Source organism: Leptonychotes weddellii, chromosome X (assembly GCF_054177405.1).
Source record: "Leptonychotes weddellii isolate Sample4059 chromosome X, ASM5417740v2, whole genome shotgun sequence".
Classification (NCBI taxonomy): Eukaryota; Metazoa; Chordata; class Mammalia; order Carnivora; family Phocidae; genus Leptonychotes; species Leptonychotes weddellii.
In genome coordinates, this window is record NC_138385.1 from 12015416 (window position 1) to 12035918 (window position 20503).

The window sequence follows — 20503 nt, forward strand, 5'->3', positions numbered from 1 at the left end:
GGTCATGATCTCGGGGTCATGGGATCAAGCCCCGCATTGGGCTCCGTTCTCATTGTGGAGTCTGTTTAAGGTTCTCTTTCTCCCTCTCCCTCTGCCCTTCCTCCTGCTTGTGCACACACTCTCTCTCTAAAATAAATAAATAAATCTTTAAAAAAAAAAAAAAGGACAACCAAAGTTTATTAAAGCCAAATCTCATACAAAGTCATTATAAGAAAAAAGAAAATAAGAGGCATAACATTCCACAGACAATGAAAGCATGCCAGAAAGACCCACCCACAAAACAGATAACCATCATAGCTTATGATTTCAAATGCACTACAATGTATTAAGAAAACGATACAGTAAATGAAAGAACAACATCTATCAGAATTGAAAACACTCAGAAGGAGGTGACAGAACTCAGGAAAGAATTATAAATAAAAAAGAATCATTTGAAAAAGGGTCACTAGGAGGAATAAAGGAGTGAAAAAAACACAGGAGTGCCCTTTAAAATAAAAGATAAAAAGATGCTTTATAATAACAGAAAGAAATGGAGATAAAATGGGTTTGAGAGAAAATATATTGATTATAGACAAAGGATACTGAACATAGAAATAATGAGAGCTCCTCAAGAAGGTCAAAAGAACTGAATACTAAAAACCACAATTGAAAAAAATCTTCCTTGAATAAAAACATTTTTTGAAACTACATATTGACAGGACACACTGCATATCTTAGAATACTGACCCCAAACCAACAACACCAAGGCACATTCTAATAAAACTAATGGACTTTAAAGAAAAAGAAAAATCATTTGGACATCTAGAAGAACAGAGCATTTTATTTACAAATGAAAGAAAATTAGATTATCATGACTTTCTGCCAGAAGAAAAATGGAATAATATATTTAAGATACCTAGGAAAGAAAAGTAGGAGCCAAGAACTCGATATCACCCAAACTGACTTTTAAGTATGAAGGGCCACAGGTTGTTACAACATGTAAGAAATCAGGGGATATTACTCCCCTGAATCCTTCCTGAGGAATCTACCAGAAAATGAGCTTTAGACAACCAAGATAACTAGAGAGACATCACCTGGACTGGTGTGTAAACAAAATAATAAATAAAAAGTAATTAATAAATGTTAAAGTTTATTATAAAAATTAAAAAGAAATCAAACAATCAATCTATAGAAAAAGCATGGAAAACTTAAACATGGTTACCAAACACCTTATCAACCTTGACAATGGAAAAGTAAAGGAACAAGTTGATACAAGCTGGAGGAAGAGGGTAAGGGAGATATAAGAGGAAGGGTACCAGATAAGAAGCCAAGGGATTTTGTTCACTGCCAAGGGATTTTGTTCATTGCCAGTGGATCAACAAATGGAATAGGTTAATCATGCTATTTGAAGTTGCAGAGGTGATCAGCGAAGCTTGCCTTTCCATTATGGAAGTTGAAAGGGTTCCTGGAGATTCCTTCTGCCCACCCTTGTTCCAAATCCAGGAGACCAGCACATGACCTAAATGGAAACAACTGGGCTCTAAATCCAAGCACTTTCAAAGTGAAGCAGAGCAATGCGAAGACAGGATGTACATGACCGGGGTTCATCCATGCAAACAGCAGCACTCTAAGCTCAAATTGTTTCTGCTCTGGTTCCTTCCACTTTCCTAGCCTTGTCTCCAGCCTCCCATCGCACCTGCAAGCTTCCCAATATCCTGCCAATAAAGTCCTTTGTTGCTGTTCTTTAAGTTACCATGATACTGTGATTTATAACAAATATGTATTTGGTCAGATGAACAAAATATATTTCTCATATGTATTTGGTCTTTGTCCATGATTCCTGACTCACAGTTCCCCAAACCCTTGGAATTTCCTGAGCGATAAGAGCAATAGGAGCATCTTTTGTCATAATATTTGGTCTCTTGCCCTCAGTTCCTGAAATTCCTTCAGAGCCATAATGGTGAAATAGGTGTCTTGTTATTCATAATGCTCCTTTCCACCACAACTGGGTTTATGTTAATGAGGTGGCTTTTGGAAAGCACCTAAGGATGGGGCTGGTTGCCAGGGAACCAACCATGAATGGAAGATTGGAACTTTCTGTCCCACCCCCTGATTTCCGCCTGGAGGTTGAATCAATTACCAATGGCCAGTGATTTAATCAATCATGCTTATGTAATGAAGCCTCCATAAAAACTCTAAAGGATGGGTTCAGAGAGCTTCCGGGTTGGTGAAGATGTGGAGGTGGCTGGGGGAGTGGCACTCCTAGAGAGGGCAGGTGAGCCCTTTCCCCAGACCTTGCCCTGTGCATCTGTTCCATCAGGCTGTTCCTGAGTTAAATCCTTTTATAAACAACCGGTGATCTAGTAACATGTTTTTCAGGGGTCTGTGAGCCACTCTAGCAAATTAATCCAACCTAAGGTGGGGGTCGTGGGAACCTCTGATCTATAGCCAGTTGGTCAGAAGCACGGCGATACCCTAGGCTTGTGACTGATGTCTGAAGTTGGGGGCAGTCTTACAGGACTGAACCTTTAATCTGTGGAATCTGATGCTATCCCTGGGTAGATAGTGTCAGAATTGAGTTGAATTGTAGGAAACCCAGCTGGTGTCCAAAAATTGCTTGCTGGTATGGGGAAACCCCTTCTCTACATTGGGGAGATCATGACAGGAAATGTTTCTGGGCTTTCTGCATAGAGGGTGCTGAGTGTTAGGCCACTCCTATGGTAGGAAACGAGAAGGGCTGAGAGTTCTCCCTCTTACCTAAGCCGCTTCCTTTCAGCCTACCAAGAGGCCTGAAATCCCAACAGATGTAGGCTTTGGAGTACTGCCAATCCCTGGCCCAGGCCATTCAGGCAACCTGCTGGAACACACTGATGACAAGAAGATGCTAATTACTGGAGATTTGTTTTCATATGGAACATGAAACTTTCTCATTATCTGAGGATTTGCACCAGTTAAATTATACAGATTCTCAGTGATGACAGAACATGCTCATTTGATTGGGTTGTACAAATACCGCATGGACACTTTTCCTCCTAATTGGCAGCAAAACAGAGACCAGAATGAAGCAGTGAAAACCTGAAGGAAGGTCAGGAGGAGTGCTGGAATTTCCTAGTTACATGATGGGAATAAAGAAGTAGAAAGCAAGCCCAGGCAAAAACAGACGTATAAGCCCTGAGAAGGAAAGTACTCTCAGGCTGTCCTTATGGCAAGATGAGGGACATGAAGGAGACGGACAACTATCAGTTGAGTGCCTACCACGTGTCAGATTCCTTACATATGTGATCTTATTTGATTCTCCTAATCCTATGGGGAGGGGGGTAAGAATTATTATTCCCAGTCTCAAAATGAGGAAATTGAATATCATAGTGCTAAAGTGATTTTCCAAGGTGAAAAGCAAGTCAGTGGCATGCCCAACTCCAAAGCCAATGCTATTTCTAATATACTATTCCTGAACATAGCAGATGGTTAATACACAGGTGTGGGTGGGTATCCCTCTATGGACTTGAAATCCTGATTTTCACCCCAGTCTCTGGTCTGCAGAGCAAAGGAAATGCTGAGTGAGGCTGTGTTTTTCGTACTCATTTTAATCTAAAATGTTTGACAGGTATTATTAGATGCTGTGGAGGATAAAAAGCCATGGCAGGCCCTTTGAAAAATGTAGCTGTATTATCTACTTAGTCGGAGCATCTCTGAACATCAGAATTGCATTTCACTGAATATGGTAGGGGAGAGAAAGCAAGTGCAGACATTCTCTCTAAATTGTTCCTGGGCCTTTAATATTCAGAGAAGATTGTTTGTTCTTGGGCTGGGCTGGGGAAGACGGATGGCTGTCACTACTCCCTCTGGCTGCCTTGCTTCCTGGCTGAGGAGATTACATGTCTGAATCTAGTGTCTGTCTGTCTTATTTTTTCCTCAAAGCATTAGGCTTTGTATAATAGAAAATACCGTAATCTTTCCCCAGTCACAGGGTTATGTTCCTGAGAGAGGGAGTGAATTCAGAATCTACAAAGAGAGACACAGAACACTGTTGTAAAAGAGACCAACTCAAGGAAATTTGGGGGGGGGGGGTGGCTACAGGGTTTTTTCCCCTTTCCTGATTTTGAGGGAAGGTATGATGGCCCAGTAGACTGTGAGCCTCATTAGGGCTGGGAGTCTATATATAATACATGGATTTACTCACGACTCTATGCCCAGCACTTAGCACATGAGCCTGGCACATGGTTGGCATTGATAAGTATTTGTTCTACAGATGAAAGAATTTCCTGTCATCTTGTGAGATATACTAGATTATGAGCTCCTTGAAGGCAGAGACAGTGTCTTATTTGTCTTTGGATTTCCTTCCCTAGCCTGGCACAGCATAGGCTCTTAATAAATGTTGGATGAAAAAAAGCCTTTGCCAGAAAACCTAAGGCCAGCCCACTCCTCCACTAAATCTATCCCCGTTTACCAGTTGCTCTCTCCCTGTTCTTCTGGACTCCACTTTGCTGTCCAGTGTCCTGAAATGCCCTTTTCCTTTAGTAGTTTCCTAAGGGGCCAAACTTAACCCAGGGTATCCAGCACCTTCGTGAGAAATGAGAGTTTTCCCAACAAGGAGCTTTTCATCATTAGAGGGAAATTGAAATTGCCGGAGGCCCTCTTTGCTATGCAGAGTAGGCTTTCAGATTAGAGAAATGCATACTGGATAAGGAAGTAGCTTTTGTGAACCCTGAAGTACAATCCCAACATGGTGGTTCTATTTGCATGTCCTTCAAAGGGTGTTAAGGCTTGGGCTGGATGTGGCTACAACCTGGAACCACTAGTAACAATTGTATCACTGGTAACGTTTCTAAACCACTGGTCACATTTTGCTCTGTGCAAATGGGGAATTTACACAGGGATCTTGCATCAGCCTGGGGAAGGGGAAATGCATGGGTTAACTCTGTGCCTCACTGTTTTGTCTGTTAAATGTGCATAATAATATTTAAATCTCAAAGAATTTTTTAAAGAATAAAATAAAATATGTGACTGTATTAGTCAGAGTTCTCCAGAGAAAAAGAACCAATAGGATGAGCATATATAAAGAAACAGATTTGTTATAAGGAACTGGCTCGTGTAATTATGGAGGCTGGCAAGTCCAAATCTGCAGTGTGGGTTGGCTGGCTGGAGACCCAGGAATGCCAATGCTGCAGATGAAGTCCCAAGGTTGTCAGCTAGAGAATTCCCTCCTACGGGAGGGTCAGTCTTTTTGTTCTATTCAGGACTTCAGCTAATTGGGTGGGGCCCACCCGTATTAAGGAGGGAAACCTGCTTTACTCAGAGTCCACCAATTTAGATGTTACTTTCATCCAAGACACCGTCACAAAAACACCCAGAATATTTGACCAAATATCTGGGCGCCCTGTGGCCTGGTCAAGTTGAAATATAAAATTACCTTAATTCTAGGAAACAAACTGAGGGTTGCTGGGTGGGGGGGGGAATGGGTAACTGGGGGATGGGCATCAAGGAGGGCACGTGATGTGATGAGCACTGTGTGTTAGAAGCAACTGATGAATTATTGAACTTTACATCTGAAACGAATGATGTACTATATGTTGGCTAATTGAATTTTAAAAAAGGTGAAATATAAAATTAATCATCACAGTGACAGAGCCAGGCATATAGTAGATGCTCAACAAATGACAGTTTTATTTTCTTTCCTTTTTAACGGTAACGATATAGTCCACATTGGTTAAAAGCAACCAAAAGGCTTATCTATTTAATGAGAACATAATTTAGGCAAATTATGGATAACTTAAGCTCCAAATGCCATTTTGCTCAATTTGAATAAAATGTCAAGTGAAATGTATACATACACATATGATTCCAGCGTTCCTGTTTTGATGTGCAGATGATTAAGATTTTCATGCAAAAAGAGGACTTCTAATACCTAGAACTGAAAGAATTCTGACTTTGTCTGTGTCTAAAAAGTGCATTAGCCCCAGAATGAAGTGTGGGTGGGGAGGATCAGAAGCAGACACAAGTGTCTCCTTTCCCTGTCAGAAAAGGAAAAGGTCTGGCAAACAAGCTTCCCCTGAGTACTTCATATAGAAATGCCCTACCAGGTTGGGGCTGGGGACTGGTAGCTTACAAGGGGAATGCAGTCTCTTGCTAGAGCAGTGGTCCTGAATATGGGCTTTGTAGTAAGAGTGACTCAATCTGAAATTTCAGCTCTGCCATTTCCTAGCAGTGTAAACTTGAGCAAGTGTATTAGTCAGGGTTCTCCAGAGAAATGGAACCAGTAACACTGTGCATGTGTGTATACGCACGCGTGTGCATAGGCACACATATAAATTATTATAAGGAATTGGCTCATGTGATTATGGAGGCTGGCAAGCCCCAAGATAGGCAGTCAGCAAGCCGGAGACCCAAGACAGTCTGTGGTATAGTTCCAGTCCGAGTATGAAAGCCTAAGAACCAAGAGAGCTGATGGTATTATTCCAGTTTGAAAGCCAACAGGCTGGAGACCCAGGGAGATCCAATGTTTCAGTTCGAATCTGAGGGCAGGACAAACCCTGTATCTCAGCCAGAAGGCAGTCAGGCAGGACTCAGCCTTTTTTTTTTTTTTTTTTCCTCTTCAGTCCTTCAATGGGTTGGATGAAGACACCCACCTGAGGGAGGGCAATCTGCTTTACTCTAATGATTCACATGTTGATCTCATGTAGAAACACCCTCACCGACACCTAGAAAGCCATCTGACCAAACATCTGCCACCGCTCTGTAGCCTAGCCAGGCTGGCACAGAATTCACCACCACAGCAAGGTCGTCCAACCCGGAGCCTCCTATTCTTCATCTGTAAATGGATGACAGCAACAATTTTCTCTGAGTCGGTGCGAGGATTTAATGAGCTAAAACACGTGAAAGAACATCATCCAGAGCCTGGTGCCTGGTAGATGTGTGCGTATGCGTGTGTGCACATGCGCACGTGATGAAGTCTCAGCTTTCTCTAAGGTTCATTCCCTTTTTATCTCTTTATTGGGAATAGGATGGCAGAAACCCGAGAACGTCTGCATTAGAAGAATACTCTCTTACTGTCTATCGCACCCACTGCTTTAAGAAGAAGGAAATGAATATATATATATATACTCCTTTCTTTTCTGAACACTTCTTGGATGACGGAAACTGTGCTGAGCACTTTCCATGGATTGTTCTTTTAATTCACCACACCCCTATGAGGTAGGTTCCTGCTTTGTAGAGGATATTTCTTCTTTTGCATTTTTAGATGAGGGGCCCATAGAAATTGGTGACTTGCTCTAAGTCATACACAACTAGTAAGTGGTAGAACCTGGGTATGAACTAGGGTTCGTCCGACCGCATGATCCTCCTGTAGGGAAGTTTGCCCGGATTCTCCTGCTGCCGGGTCAGGGTCAGAGTTGGCTCCCGGGCTCTGTGCTTCCACAAGCCTCCCCTCCCCCGTGCCCCTTGCAAGCCCTGCACTTGTTGCACGCTACTGGAAGTTCTCATCTGTATCTCTGACTTACTCTACTGTGAAGCCCTTGAGGGCAGGGACGCTCTTCTGTTCACCAGCGACTCTCCGGAATTCTTTGTAAATGCACCTTGAATAGACACATGGACCCAGGCAAATGATAAGCTGCTGTTGCATATTTCCAACCTGGAAGAGTCTGTGGTTGTGTTCGGGCTTCTGCCCTGGAGCTGCGTGTGATTCTGATTCATAGTTCGTACTTCTAGCCCCAAATGCACATGAGCTATAAAGATCCCTCACCGAATGCCTGCTCATTACTTGCCTGCACTTTACTGCTCTCTGCCAGTCCCTGTCACATTCCAAAGATCCTTTTTATTAGGGAAAAGTTTCCTTGAACCAAGCCGAACCCATTTTCCTTTTTATCAGCCTTGTCTCCTATCTTTCCCTCTTGTAATTTTTATTTGTCCCCTGGAACTCATTTAAACAATTAGTCTCCATGCTGGTTGTTAGCCATTTATGTTTGGTATGCTGGCCTGATCCGGGTTTGCTCTGAAAAACATTCCATATTGATTTTAAAATGTAGGGCTGGTGTTTGCCACATTTATCAACTCTGTCAGGTACAAAAATGCTTTCTTCCTGCAAGGGCAGATTAATAACTAGCAAGCTTTCTAACAGGTGTAAAATGGGCCCTAACTTACTGACAATGCATTGTCTTTTGGCTTTTGTTTTGACTTATTTTTTTACTCTCAATAAATTAATTATTTGTAATTAAATCTTCACATCCAACCATTGAATGATGGACATATGCATTCTTTGGCATTTTCTTTGCACAGAAACTGGTGCCCTCAGCTCAGGATCTGTAAACGCTACTTTAATGCTGATTTTTTTTTTTTTTTTCTCTTGGGGGGAGGGCAGTAGAAGGGAAACAACTTAATTTCCATGAACTGTCGCAGGAGGAAGCATGCTGGAAATTTGATATTTTAAATTTTATTTATAACCCCCCAACTTCGATTTCATGACTTTGGGTAAAATAAACTCAGAAGGATGGCTCTCCATAGGAGAGGGGGTATATCCTAAATTGGGACACTAGGTTATGTTTGGCAATTAACTTCTTTTCCTCCATTCTCTTGAGAGGACTTGAAATCCCTGAGACTCCCTGAAGAAACTGGCCAACAGGTTTTGCATTATTCAGTAGGGTGGTTACTGATGGCCTGTTGGCCTGAAGGTCATCTAGAATGCCAGGTAATACATCTTCAAAGCTTCCTCTTGCATCTTTCTTATGATGCATAAAAGCAGTCTTTTTGACACTTTATTTCCAGGCTCTTTTTCCCACCCCTCTTTTCTCCATCAAACTAGTCAAAGGTGAATTCTATGTCTTAGCCTTTTGGCTTTGAACACCGATGGAGGCCTTCAACTTTGGGTTGTCAGATGGAAGCGCAAAGCACTCTATGAGCCAACAGGGAGAAGCCATCAATTTACTCTGGGTGTATTGTACACAGTGTGTGTGTTGCAAGCTCCATCCACCGTGCTGGGATGGAGGCGATGGCCGCTGGAGCTGAGTGAGGAGCAGGCTGCAGAGGCGGTGCTTAGGCTAAGAGAAGCAGTTCTGTGGTTAGCCGCAATCGGAACATGGGGCCTGAGCATGCAGCCCTGTCGGGGCAGTGGTAACAGGCACAGGCTGTCTCCTCTCAGTAGTCTGAGATGTAAACCCTACAGTCTTAAAAAATCAGGCTGCTTACTCTGAGGTCCTTCGCCTCCACCAGTGCTGACCCCTGAGCTGACTGTCCCCCTGCTCATATCCCTGGACAATCTGGCAGGGAGCCTGCCAAAGGCCTTGCGCTCAGTGTTGGGGCTTCAGTGGGGACAGGCCTGCCATCACACAACTGCGGCTATAGCTCTGAGCGGGAGGTGGGAATGATCTCTTTATACTGTAAGTGTGAGCTGAGCCAACGCAACTTCACCATTTCTAACACTAGACCCCTGGTTCTCAACCTTTTTCCACTTCAGAATCATGGTGGGGGAGGGGAGAACACAGATCCCAGTGTGCCACCTTCATAGATTCTGATTTAGCAGGTTTGTGGAGGCAGGGTGTGTGTGTGTGTCCAGGAATCTATGTTCTTAACAAGCTGCTGCCCAGGTGGTCCCTGGACCATACTCTGAAAGAATAAGGCCCAGAATGTTGGGAAAAGTTCTTGATGACCATCTGAACAAAACCACTATTTTACAGAGGCGGTAACTGAGGTCCAGAGAGGAAGGCTTGTCTGAGGTCACACAATGATGTAATGCCAGAGCTAGAACTAGAAGCAAGGTCTCAGTATCACCCCCTTCATGCTTTGTCCTGAGGAGGAGGAGACAAAGTGAAGCTATGACTCTGTATTCTTCTGTATTTTTCTAAGTGGACACAGCCTGGTGTAGGCCTGCAGTGATTCCCAAAGGGATATGTTGGCATTTTGTAATGTGTGAGTGTCTAATACACCACAGGCCCCTGAGTATTAATGCCAGTAGCTCCCCTACTCTGAGTCATTCTGACAACCCCAAACATCTGCACACATTGCCAGATTCCCTTGGTGGGAACGGGGAGACAGTGCTGCCTCCAAATGAGAATCACTGGTGGGGAAAGGAGCTATAGTTGATTATTCATCAAAGGAATTCTGATTTTGAGTTTTAATTTTGCCACGAATTTCCTCTGACCCAAGGGATATCCCTGGCCCAACTGCTGAGGCTCTGTCCCCCTGTTTCTTCAACTACATGATGTCGGCAGAAGGGGGGAACCAGAAAGATCTCTTGGGACCCTCACAGCTGACTTTGTGAATCTGAGGTGCTGGTGGAGTACACAGACAGGGTGCGAACACTCATGTTCTGTCTCTTATATGGCTGTAGTCAGCACAGGCCACGAATACTACTATCAGGAAATGGATCCATTTCCAAAGGAGACCAATGACTCTTTGCCTTTAAGAGAACATGACTTGGTTGTGTTCATCCTGTCAGCTCTGGTTTGATAGTGACGGAGAGCCTCAGTGTCCAGAGGTGATGTGGACCCCCATCACAATTCAAGTGGATTGAATTCAAGGTGATTAGTTCCTATAATCCCTAGCCAAACTGCAGAGCTGTTAGCTACTTCAGCTTCTTTATGGAATTGGAAAGGCTGTGCTTGCTGTTTTGAGAAGCAGCCCTAGTTCCCTAGTGCATTATGGGGGCACTCTGTTTTATTTAGGGGGAGAGGAAAGAGCACTCAGGGATAGTGTGCGTATGTGGTGGGGGGAGCTCCATAGCCCTCCCCTGACTTTCAGTATGGGAACCTCTATCCCAGTCTGCAGCCACCTTTTGCATTAGCAGAGGCTTCCAAGCCAGCACTCTTGGGTGAAACTATGGCCGACTGGTGTTCTTTCAAAAGAACATAGAGCTTTTTACCTCTCAGAACTGCAATTTGGCTCCTTCGGGAAAAAGGCATCAGATTAATTTCTAGGATAGGAACTTGATTAATGAAAATAATAAGCTGGTTTAATTATCTTTTCATCTACCAGTTACTGCCTTCTCAAAGAGCTCTGTAGCAAAGCTGTTGACCAGAGTAGCTATTTACTCTCAGCTTGCTTCATAGTAGTTCATACTAGTTATGTCATAGTGGCTTTATTTTTCATTCATTTTCCCAGAACAGTAGTGTTGAAAGGGACAGACATTAAGTCCGATTTTCTTATTTTATAGCTGGGGAAACTGAAAGATCTATTGAAGGGAGGGATCGTGCTTAGGGTCATATAGCTAGTTAACAGTAGAGATAAAACTAGAACAGAGGTCTTCTGACTCCCAGTCCAGTGCTCTTTCCATACTTGACTCCCTCATGAAAGTTGCCTTTGTACAAAATTCCCAGTTTAAATTCTGTTACTAAAACTTCTAGACCAAAACATGCCAGCAAAACTCCCCTGCCCCACCTATATGCAAATACATGCCAAACATTGTGCTATGGACAAACAACTTCAACTAACAAAATCCCAAACTTATGTCCCTAAGGAAACCACCAAGAAGAAATGCCAGACAGAAGCACTTTTCTCTGGTAATGTGCTCATTTTTCATCTTGCTACCTGCTCTAATGTTTGGGCATGTGGCTCCATTCTGGCTGAACCTAATTGCCATAATGGTGCTAAAAAGGAACCTTTAAGAGAGTGACAATCTCAACATTTCAAGGAGTCGCAGATGAGGTAGGGCTTTGTAGATGAAAGGCAAACCCTCTACCCACGTCTGTGAGCAGAGCTACTGAACTGACATTAGGTGAAATCTCCCCAAGTAGATTTTCTTTTATCCCTTTAGAAACCTCAGGACATTACTCAAGCATTGGAATTCCTGAAGACAGAGACAGACACTACTTACTGCACACATACCTGGCTTCATTCTCTGTGTGTCAGACTGTAGACCATTCTCAGGTTCGAGTTCCTCTTCAAAAAGACCCAAATTCTTTCTCAGGATATGACACAGACATCTTGGGACAGAAACAAAGCTAGAAACAGAAAGGTCAGCACCACAGTCAGCTCCTTTGGCCAGCTCTGTGCCTTACCAGGCTCCCAGTCCTGATTGAGCAGTCTCTGTACTTGGCTCAAACTCCTGGGTCCCCTCTTAGTGAATGATATCACCATCCCCTTAGTTGCCCAAGTCAGAGGGCTGAAGGTCATTCTTGATTCTGCCCTCCGCCCTTACCTCCAGCCCATCACAAAATGTGGTGTAGTCTCTCTCCTTAATATCTCTGATTCTTCCACTTCCCTCTTTCTCTGAGCCAGCATCTGGTCTACAACAACCTCTGGTACCAGGTCATGAACTCAAATGGGGGAAACAGCAGTCAGTGAAGCAGACTAGAACATTGTCCTCAATGAGTTCAGGCATGTATTCTAATTGGCCATTTATTCATTTGCTTCCTTCAATGGGCCATGAGCTTGCAGAGAGCATGGACCAAGTCTAACACGCCACTGTATCTCTAGACTCTGGCAAGGTCCTTGGTGCATATTGGGCACTAAGCAAGTAAATGTCCACGGGTGAATATTCAACTTTTACAACTGCATAGTAGCCATAGCATGGCTCTGCCCAAGCTTTCTTCCTTCCCATTCCTGACCTGTTTCTCCTAGTTATTCCAGCCCTTTGGGACAATTTTGTGCTCTCCTACCCATTTTCTTCATGTCCTATGCTCTGAGCTGGAGTTCCCGGCTGTGTCTCTTTCTCTGGAGAGTCTTCTCCAGCTGCTCTCCTCTCTCCAGACAAATTGCTAGCAGTCTTGTCCCTGGTGGCCCAGCCTACAGGTAGAGCCAGTTGGGCTCAAGGCCTCTGTGAGGTTGCAGGGCTGACTAGACAAGGTCTGAACAGACAAGGTCTAAAAGCTTGGCAACTCTTGCCCAAACTGGAAAGTCCAGCCTCCAATAATCTTTACATCAAAAAATATCTTCCACTTGCACAAACTATATGTTCCCTACCACCACGAAGACTGTTTCTAGGGCAGGCAAATATTAACTTAAGACTTGGGCAAAATTTGTACTATAGAAAAGAATTGCCTAAAATAGTAACTGAACAATGATCATATCACAGCGCTTCTACTTCTCTGATTCAAGGGAGGGAGGAGAGAGATGATATCTACTTCGCGGCTCCAAGAGCCTAGTGCATAGGCGCATCTCAATAAATGTTTCTTGAACAAAGCATGAGAACCACAGTAGGCCCTATGGGTTTATGCATTGTGGTGACTGAATTCTTCATTCATAGAAAGTGGGTGGGGAAAAGTCTTAGAGTACAACAAATTAAATCTCTTCATTTTACAAGTGAGAAGACACAGGTCAAAAATGACTGAGTAACTTAGCTAAAATCACACAGCAAGTTAGTGGCAGAGCCTGGACTCAAATCAGGCTTCCTGGTCTCACTGTTCTTTCACCAAATCTCCCATCTCAGGCTTAAACCCAAACAAGAGTTCTCTATAAAGGTTTTTGAAAGTCAGGCCTCTTGGTCCATGCTCAGATTGTGTATGTTTTGATGCATTTTAAAAAAAGATTTATTTATTTATTTGAGAGAGACAGAGAGACAGTGTGCTCATGGTGGGGAGGGGCAGAGGGAGAGAATCCCAAGCAGACTCCCCGTTGAGCACAGAGCCCAACGCGGGGCTGGATCTCAGGACCTATGAGATCATGACCTGAGCCGAAAACAAGAGTCAGTCGCTTAACAGACCGAGCCACCCAGGCGCCCCCGTTTTGATGTATTTTTAAAAAGCACTGACATTAAACTTGTCAGAGAGCTGCGCCCCTTCATTCCCATTCACATTCCCCTATAGAGCTAATTTTTTTCTTTTCACAATAAAATTAACTTTTAAAGGGCTCTGTATTTTTAACACATAGAAATGAAGCCTATCAAAGCCAGATGCACTAGATAACTACAGATAAATAAATCACTTGTTCTAGTGTCAGAGAATTCTGTTTGGTGCTGATTTAATAGATTTGGGGGAAAATAAGCAAGGAAATTCAATAATAAGCACCTGCTCTTTGCAATAAACTTGCCAGGAAACAATCAAAAGTGAAAGGAATTCATTTAGAGATAAGTGACATGATAACTGCCTGTCTGCTGGGAAGACTTGAAGCTGCCCCAGCTTCAGATGCAGCCCTTTGTCCTCTCCCATCCTGGTCTCTACGTCACAAGGGTTCAGTGTTCTATTTTGGGTGTAACATTTCCATCTATGCAGAAGAGCATCTCTCTCACCATCCTGGCTTCCTTGGAGAACTAGATCTGTGATGATGGGGCTTTTTACAAAATGCTTTCACATCTCTTATTTTGGTCTTTTTAGTTTATTCCCCTGACAATCCTGCAGAGTAGGTAGGGAAGGAGTTGTCACGCCGAAGAGAGGAAATGATTGCGAGGGGTCACTGGATTTGTCAGGGGCAGGGACAGGGACAGAAAGCCGGAGCTTCAGACACACAATCTAGTCCTCCTCTATGAATGCCATTTCACCACTGAAGGAGACACTCTGCGAGGCAATTTGTTTCCTTGTTCTTTTTCACAAAATTTATGAGCTGATATATTCTAGGGGAAGCAATTAAAGGGTCACAGGTCAGCATCACTTTAGTTCAGTGTTGGCAGTATGGAGCCCTAAATGGAATAATAAGATAGATTTATTCATTTCTCTCTCTGGTTCATGATAGTGATGCCAAAAATGTGGGCCCTAAGATGACATTTCCCAGGAAAGATCTGGACACCAAAATTTTGGAAACAAGAACATGTTTCCATAGTTAGCAAAATTCTAGTCATTTTATGCTACATATCAGGGGTTGGCAAACTATGCCCTACAGGCCAAATCTGGCCACTAGCTATTTTTCTAAATAAAGTTTTATTGGCACCCAGCCACAGCCACTCATTTCTGGATGTTTTAGGACCACTTTCACACAACAACAGCATGACTGAGTTGTTGTAGCAGAGATGGCTGTCAAAGCCTAAATTATTCACCCTCTGGCCCTTTACAAAAAAAATGCTTGAAATCAAACACTAACCCCACTCATGAGGAGAGGTTCTTTTTGTCAGGATCAGGAAGTTCTGTCCAGGACAGAAGTTGCTGGGGGCTTGGAAGAGACTCCACATTGCTGAAAATCCCTGAGCGGGTTTGTGGGAATGGGTATTGGGCCTGGGATGGGCACAAACATTTTTTCTTGTCATTCTTTATGAAATCAGTCTTGAGCCATCATTTTTACTGTGAAAAGATCTCTTCTAGTGACTTCCAACTATGTAACAATTCCTGGCAGGATTCTCTTTGTTACCAGTAATATATCAACCCAGTGCCAGAGAGTTAAAGGACAATGAAATCAATAGCCTGCACCAGACACTGCAGAGATTAGGGATGTATCTTCCCCTTCAGTGCTCTGTTTTTAACTTGTTCTTTCAAGCATGGCCACCAACAGATGATGTGTGAGGGATCTAGCTTCCAGGGATCTTCTGAAGTTCATGCACGTACAAAGATCTGGGCTAATTCAGGGCAACGTTGGCCTCGAAGAGGCCACAGTCTGTGAAGTCTCTGCAGACTTTTTGGTCAGGGTCCCTAAGTGGCAATTCCCATGAACTAGGATCCATGTTATGGGCCTGGCCATCAGAGTTAACAAGGAGAATCAGGAAGCTCACTTTCCTCTTCTAGGAAGTCACTGCTTCCTTTCCAAATGCCTTCACAGGGTCTTGCCAAAAGGAAACTACATCTACATCTTCAGAATGCTACATTGGGTTGTGGCTGAAAGCAGGAGAGCCTAGGATGAAGTATCAGACAGGATGCCCACCAGGAGCTGTAAGGTTTTTGTTCTACCTCAGCCCTCTCATTGCCTACTCCTACTGTATTCGTTTGCTAGGGCTGCCATGACAAAACACCACAAACTGGGTGGCTTAACCCATGGAAATTCATTCACGTATGGGCAAGGTTGGTACCTTCTGAGGCCTGTGAGGGAGAACTCTATTCCATGCCTCTCTCCTAGTTTGTGGCAGTTTGCTGGCAATCACTCCAGTCCGCCTTCATTCATCCCATGTCATTCTCCCTAGGTGTGTGTCTATGTCCAAATGTCCCCCTTTTGTAAGGATACCAGTCATATTGGATTTAGGTTCCACCTTACTGCAGTTTGACCTCATCATAGTAATTATATCTGCAGAGACTCTATTTACACATAAGGTCACATTCTGAAGTATTGGGGTTAGGACTTCAACATATGAATGGGGGGCACAATTCATCCCCAGACACCTACCCACCAACTCTCATCCACCCTTCCTCCACTCCCACCTCTTCAGGGTTCTACTTCTCTGCCTCCAATTCTGGGCATGCCCCAATACCACTCACTAGAGCTTGTCAGAAGACTATAGCCAGAGAGCATGAGGTATATCGTCATCCCTCATTGGAACTCAGTTACTTCTTAGATATGTGAACCTGAACAAGTTACATAATGTCTTAAGGCCTCAGTTGCCGCATTGGGAGGCTGGGAAGAATAACATTCTTGACTTCATGGGATGGTTGGTGTGGGCCCCATTACATAGCCTGACCCATAATAGCAAGGCTCAATAAACAGTAACTATTATAATTATCTGCAGCAGCTTTGGCACTGGGGACAGCCTTGGCCTCAGAAAAAAAGGAGAAAGCTGAAGAGAGCAGGTCTAGCAAGGGTTCGTTCCTTTGTCCAAAAGAATATGCATCGAGCTAGGTACCCTTGTAGGGCCTGGGGATTAAGCAGTGTAGACAACAAAGTTCCCACTGTCAAGGAGCTGACAATCCAGTGGGAGAGATAGACAAGATACAAAACAAGGAAATCCATATGATCAAATCAGATTGTGATAAAGGCTATGAAGAAAAAGAACATGGGGCGAGGGGATAAATAGTGAAAGTGGCTGGCTAGGAAACAGTCCTGAGAGGGAATAGGAGATTGCTGAGAAGCACAGGGAACTGACTAGGTGACATTTGTCCTCATCAATTGGCTTAGATGTGAATATTGATTCCAATTCATCTCTTCTCTGTTTGCTGAACTCTTACGTCTCTTCAAATCAGTACCACACCACTGAGTGCTCAATTATATCTTCCCCAGCATTCCTGATGATTATTTCTCCCATGCCAGTCCCTTCTACTGGGCTGTTGGCTCCTTGGAGGCAGGGTTCCTATCTCACACTTCTTTTTTAGTGGTCTCACTTTAGTGCAGTGCTGAAACAGGTAGTAATTTCTCCATAATACTTGTGCATTAAATGATTTACAGAGCAAAATAAAGTTCTTCTATTTTTATAGGAGATAGTGACTAGAGCAGAACTCCTAAATTTATTAGGCCTATCTTGAGAGCAAAAAGTAATCTCTGCCTACTGAGATAACCAACTGATTGAATAGCATCATCTGGATACTGTTTCAGGGGACCCAGGATTCCCCCATGGTACAGTTGATAAGACCAAATGGCCTGAGAGACAGTATAGCAAAGTGGCCAAGGGATTGGCTTTGGGATTAAACTGACCTGGGATCAAATCCCAGCTTTGCATCTTCAGAGATGTGTGACCTTGAGCAAGTAACCTTCTTTGTCCAAATCTCACATCATCTTCATCCATAAAATTAAAACTAAAAGTAGCGCCCACCTAATAGGATTTTGTGACAATCAAATCAACTAATATAAAGCATGTGGTGTGGTGCCCAGCATATGGTAAGGACAGATAAATGTTAGCATGAGTTATTCAGAGTGCTTAACAGGCAACTGATTGAGTGATTTAATCATAGGCCCTTGGAAATACATAGGCTGGATATAAGGAGGTAGTTCAGCCAACTGGGCAAGGTAGCACACCTCTTGGGCTTTTTGGAAAGATGCTGTCACAGTTTGGATAGCAGGTTGTAGTTGTGGCTGAGACTGTGGCAGTAACTGGGGTGTGGATTGGGGACTGAACGTCCTCAACTTGATTTCCTCTGTGACAGGTTTTGCCAACACGGACAATCCCTAACCATGCTGAAAGAGGAATGAACCTGCTGAAAGCCTCACTGTAAGTAGGTGGTCTCTGCGCATTTCAACTATTTAGCCCGAGCTTGTTTCTGATTAAGTTGGGGTAAAGAGGAGAGGCACAATAAATTATTTTCTAGATTCCCATAGGGCTTATCAAAATATATAAGGTAAGGCGTAAGTACACCTGTTAATGTTTCTTACAAGCAGAGGAAGGGCAGCCCGTGTGTGAATTAGCGTATGGTTATTGGACCACAGTTTTATTTCTCTCTGCCCTCTGCTTCTTACAGCAAGGAGAGGGGACCAAATCTCACAATACATGACTAAAGGGCCTGAAGCAAAAGACCATTCCCAGATACTGCTTCTCTTTGTGTGGTCCCTCAAAAGGCACTGCAGCCTTCTGCCATGCTGGCCTCTGGACCACATCCTGCATCCAGATGGCTGGCAATCTAAGGGGCCTCTCCAGGAAACCATGGCAGATAGTCAACAGCATTTGTTTAAAGATAACTTGCTAACTTTATTTTAATCTTACTTTTCCCACTGGGAAACCTATTTTAGTAATTTTATACACATTTTTGAAACAATCTCAAACTTACACAAAAGATTCAAATACGATCAATAAAGTCCACAGAGCTTTTTTCTCCCCTGAATCATTTGAGAGCAAGTTGCCATCCTGATGCCCCACTGCATTGCTATACTTCAGTATTTCCTATAAATAAGGGCATTCTCCTATATAACTGCAATGTGATCAGGGAATTAATGTTGATACATAACTATAATCTAATCCTTAGATCCCACACCAGCTTCACCAGTCATGTTGTCCCAATCATGTCCTTTATAGTAAAAGGATCCAGTTCAGAACCATGTGCTATATTTCGTTCATATGTCTTTCTAGTCTCCTTCCTATACAGTCCTTCAGCCTTTCTTTGACTTTCTAGATCTTGACACTTGAATATTTCCAGCTAGCTACTTTATAGAATGCCATTCCGTTTGAGTTTGTCTGATGTTTCTTCATTATTCGATTCAGGTTGTGCACTTATGGTAGCAATACCACACAAATGATGCTGTGTTCTTCTCATTGCGTCCCATCAGGGAGTTCCAGAAGAAACAAATTTTAGGGTTAGCCGTCACAGTGAGCTCCTGAATCAGTTTCATCACAAGTTGTGATAAACACCCAGTTGCACTTGACACTGGGCTCAGAATGCACAAAGTGATCTTGACAGGTACTTGTGGTGCCTCCACACTAAAAACCTACTCAAGGGTGGTCTTTGCCTACCTTTATAGCTTTACCTCCTATGGCACCTACGGCCTTACAGGTATATACCATACCAACTTGCCTTTCCTCCACATGGCCAGGAACACTTCCCCATCTCTGTGCCTTTGCCCATATGGTCCCCTTTACCCCTCATCTCCACTCCATTCCTGCCCATGTCTCATGTCAAAAGCTGATTTGTCCTTCAGAGGCCACTTCAAATGCCACACTCCACATGAAGTTTTTCTCAACCACCTCCCATCCCTAATTAGGAATTTCACCTTTCCTCTAGCATATTTTGCTTAAAATTTTTTAATAATCGGGGCGCCTGGGTGGCTAGTCATTAGGCATCTGCCTTCGGCTCAGGTCATGATCCCAGGGTCCTGGCATCGAACCCCACATTGGGCTCCCTGCTCCGCGGGAAGCCTGCTTCTGCCTCTCCCTCTGCTGCTCCCCCTGCTTGTGCACTCTCTCTCTCTCTCTCTGTCAAATGAATAAATAAAATCTTTAAAAAAATTTTTAATAATCATATTATCCCTAATATGATTAGATAATGGACTGCAAGCGTTTTGTAGGCAGTAGATTTGTGTTATCCATCTGTTTTATCCTTAATCCTGCCCCACCCTCTACCCACACACTGACCATTTAATGTAATGTGTGTGTAGTAATAATAGCTAACATTTTTGACTGCTAACTATGTACAGGCACTGTTTTAAGTTGTCTGCATGGATTATATCATTTAATGCTTATAACAGCTCCATAAATTAGGGGGCTATCATAGTTCCCATTTTATAAAAAGTAACTCAACAGTAATAGATAATAAATAAATATCCATTAATGACAAGACTCATTTCATGAACTCAAAAAATATTTAACAAAAAATTATTATACCATGATATCTTCAGGGCCCTCTAGTCCCTGATCTTGAAGGCACTGTTTCTAATTAGAGGATAAGATTCACTATTGGGCAGGAAAACTATAACTAAGCCATTGAAAAATGAAAGTCAGAGGCCAAGGAATTTCATTTGGAAATTGAGAAAAAAAGCAGATGATGAGTAGAAACCAAAGCACCAAGAGATAGGCAAGGTTGCAACAAATGGAGGTAAGTGCCTCAGATCCACAGACAAATCCCAAGCACAAGAGACTAGCTCAGCAAAGAGCCCTATGTCAACATGGAGAACAGGACTGGTCCTTCGGGCCCAGTGGCTCCTTAGAGTTGCCTCATGAGTAGCACCTCCGAGGACCACTTGGAACATAGAAGCCGCAATAATCTCATACCCAGAGTTTACTCTCTATACCTCTGATCAGTGGTCTCTGTGTCCAGCCCTGGATGAGTTGGCTTTCTCAGTATACAAAGAACAGACAGCCTGGATAAGAGATGCCTAAAATGTGGGAATT

General features: G+C 43.3%; 1 protein-coding gene across 2 annotated transcripts in view; it reads right to left on the minus strand.

Annotated features, from left to right (window-relative positions):
• Nucleotides 1-20503, minus strand: part of LOC102728655 (putative MAGE domain-containing protein MAGEA13P) — a 235361-nt gene that overhangs the window by 172920 nt on the left and 41938 nt on the right. For both annotated transcript variants that reach the window (XM_081809403.1, XM_081809402.1), the window contains one exon: nucleotides 11791-11906. The gene's annotated coding sequence lies outside the window, so the exon portion shown is untranslated. The remainder of the gene's footprint in view (nucleotides 1-11790; nucleotides 11907-20503) is intronic.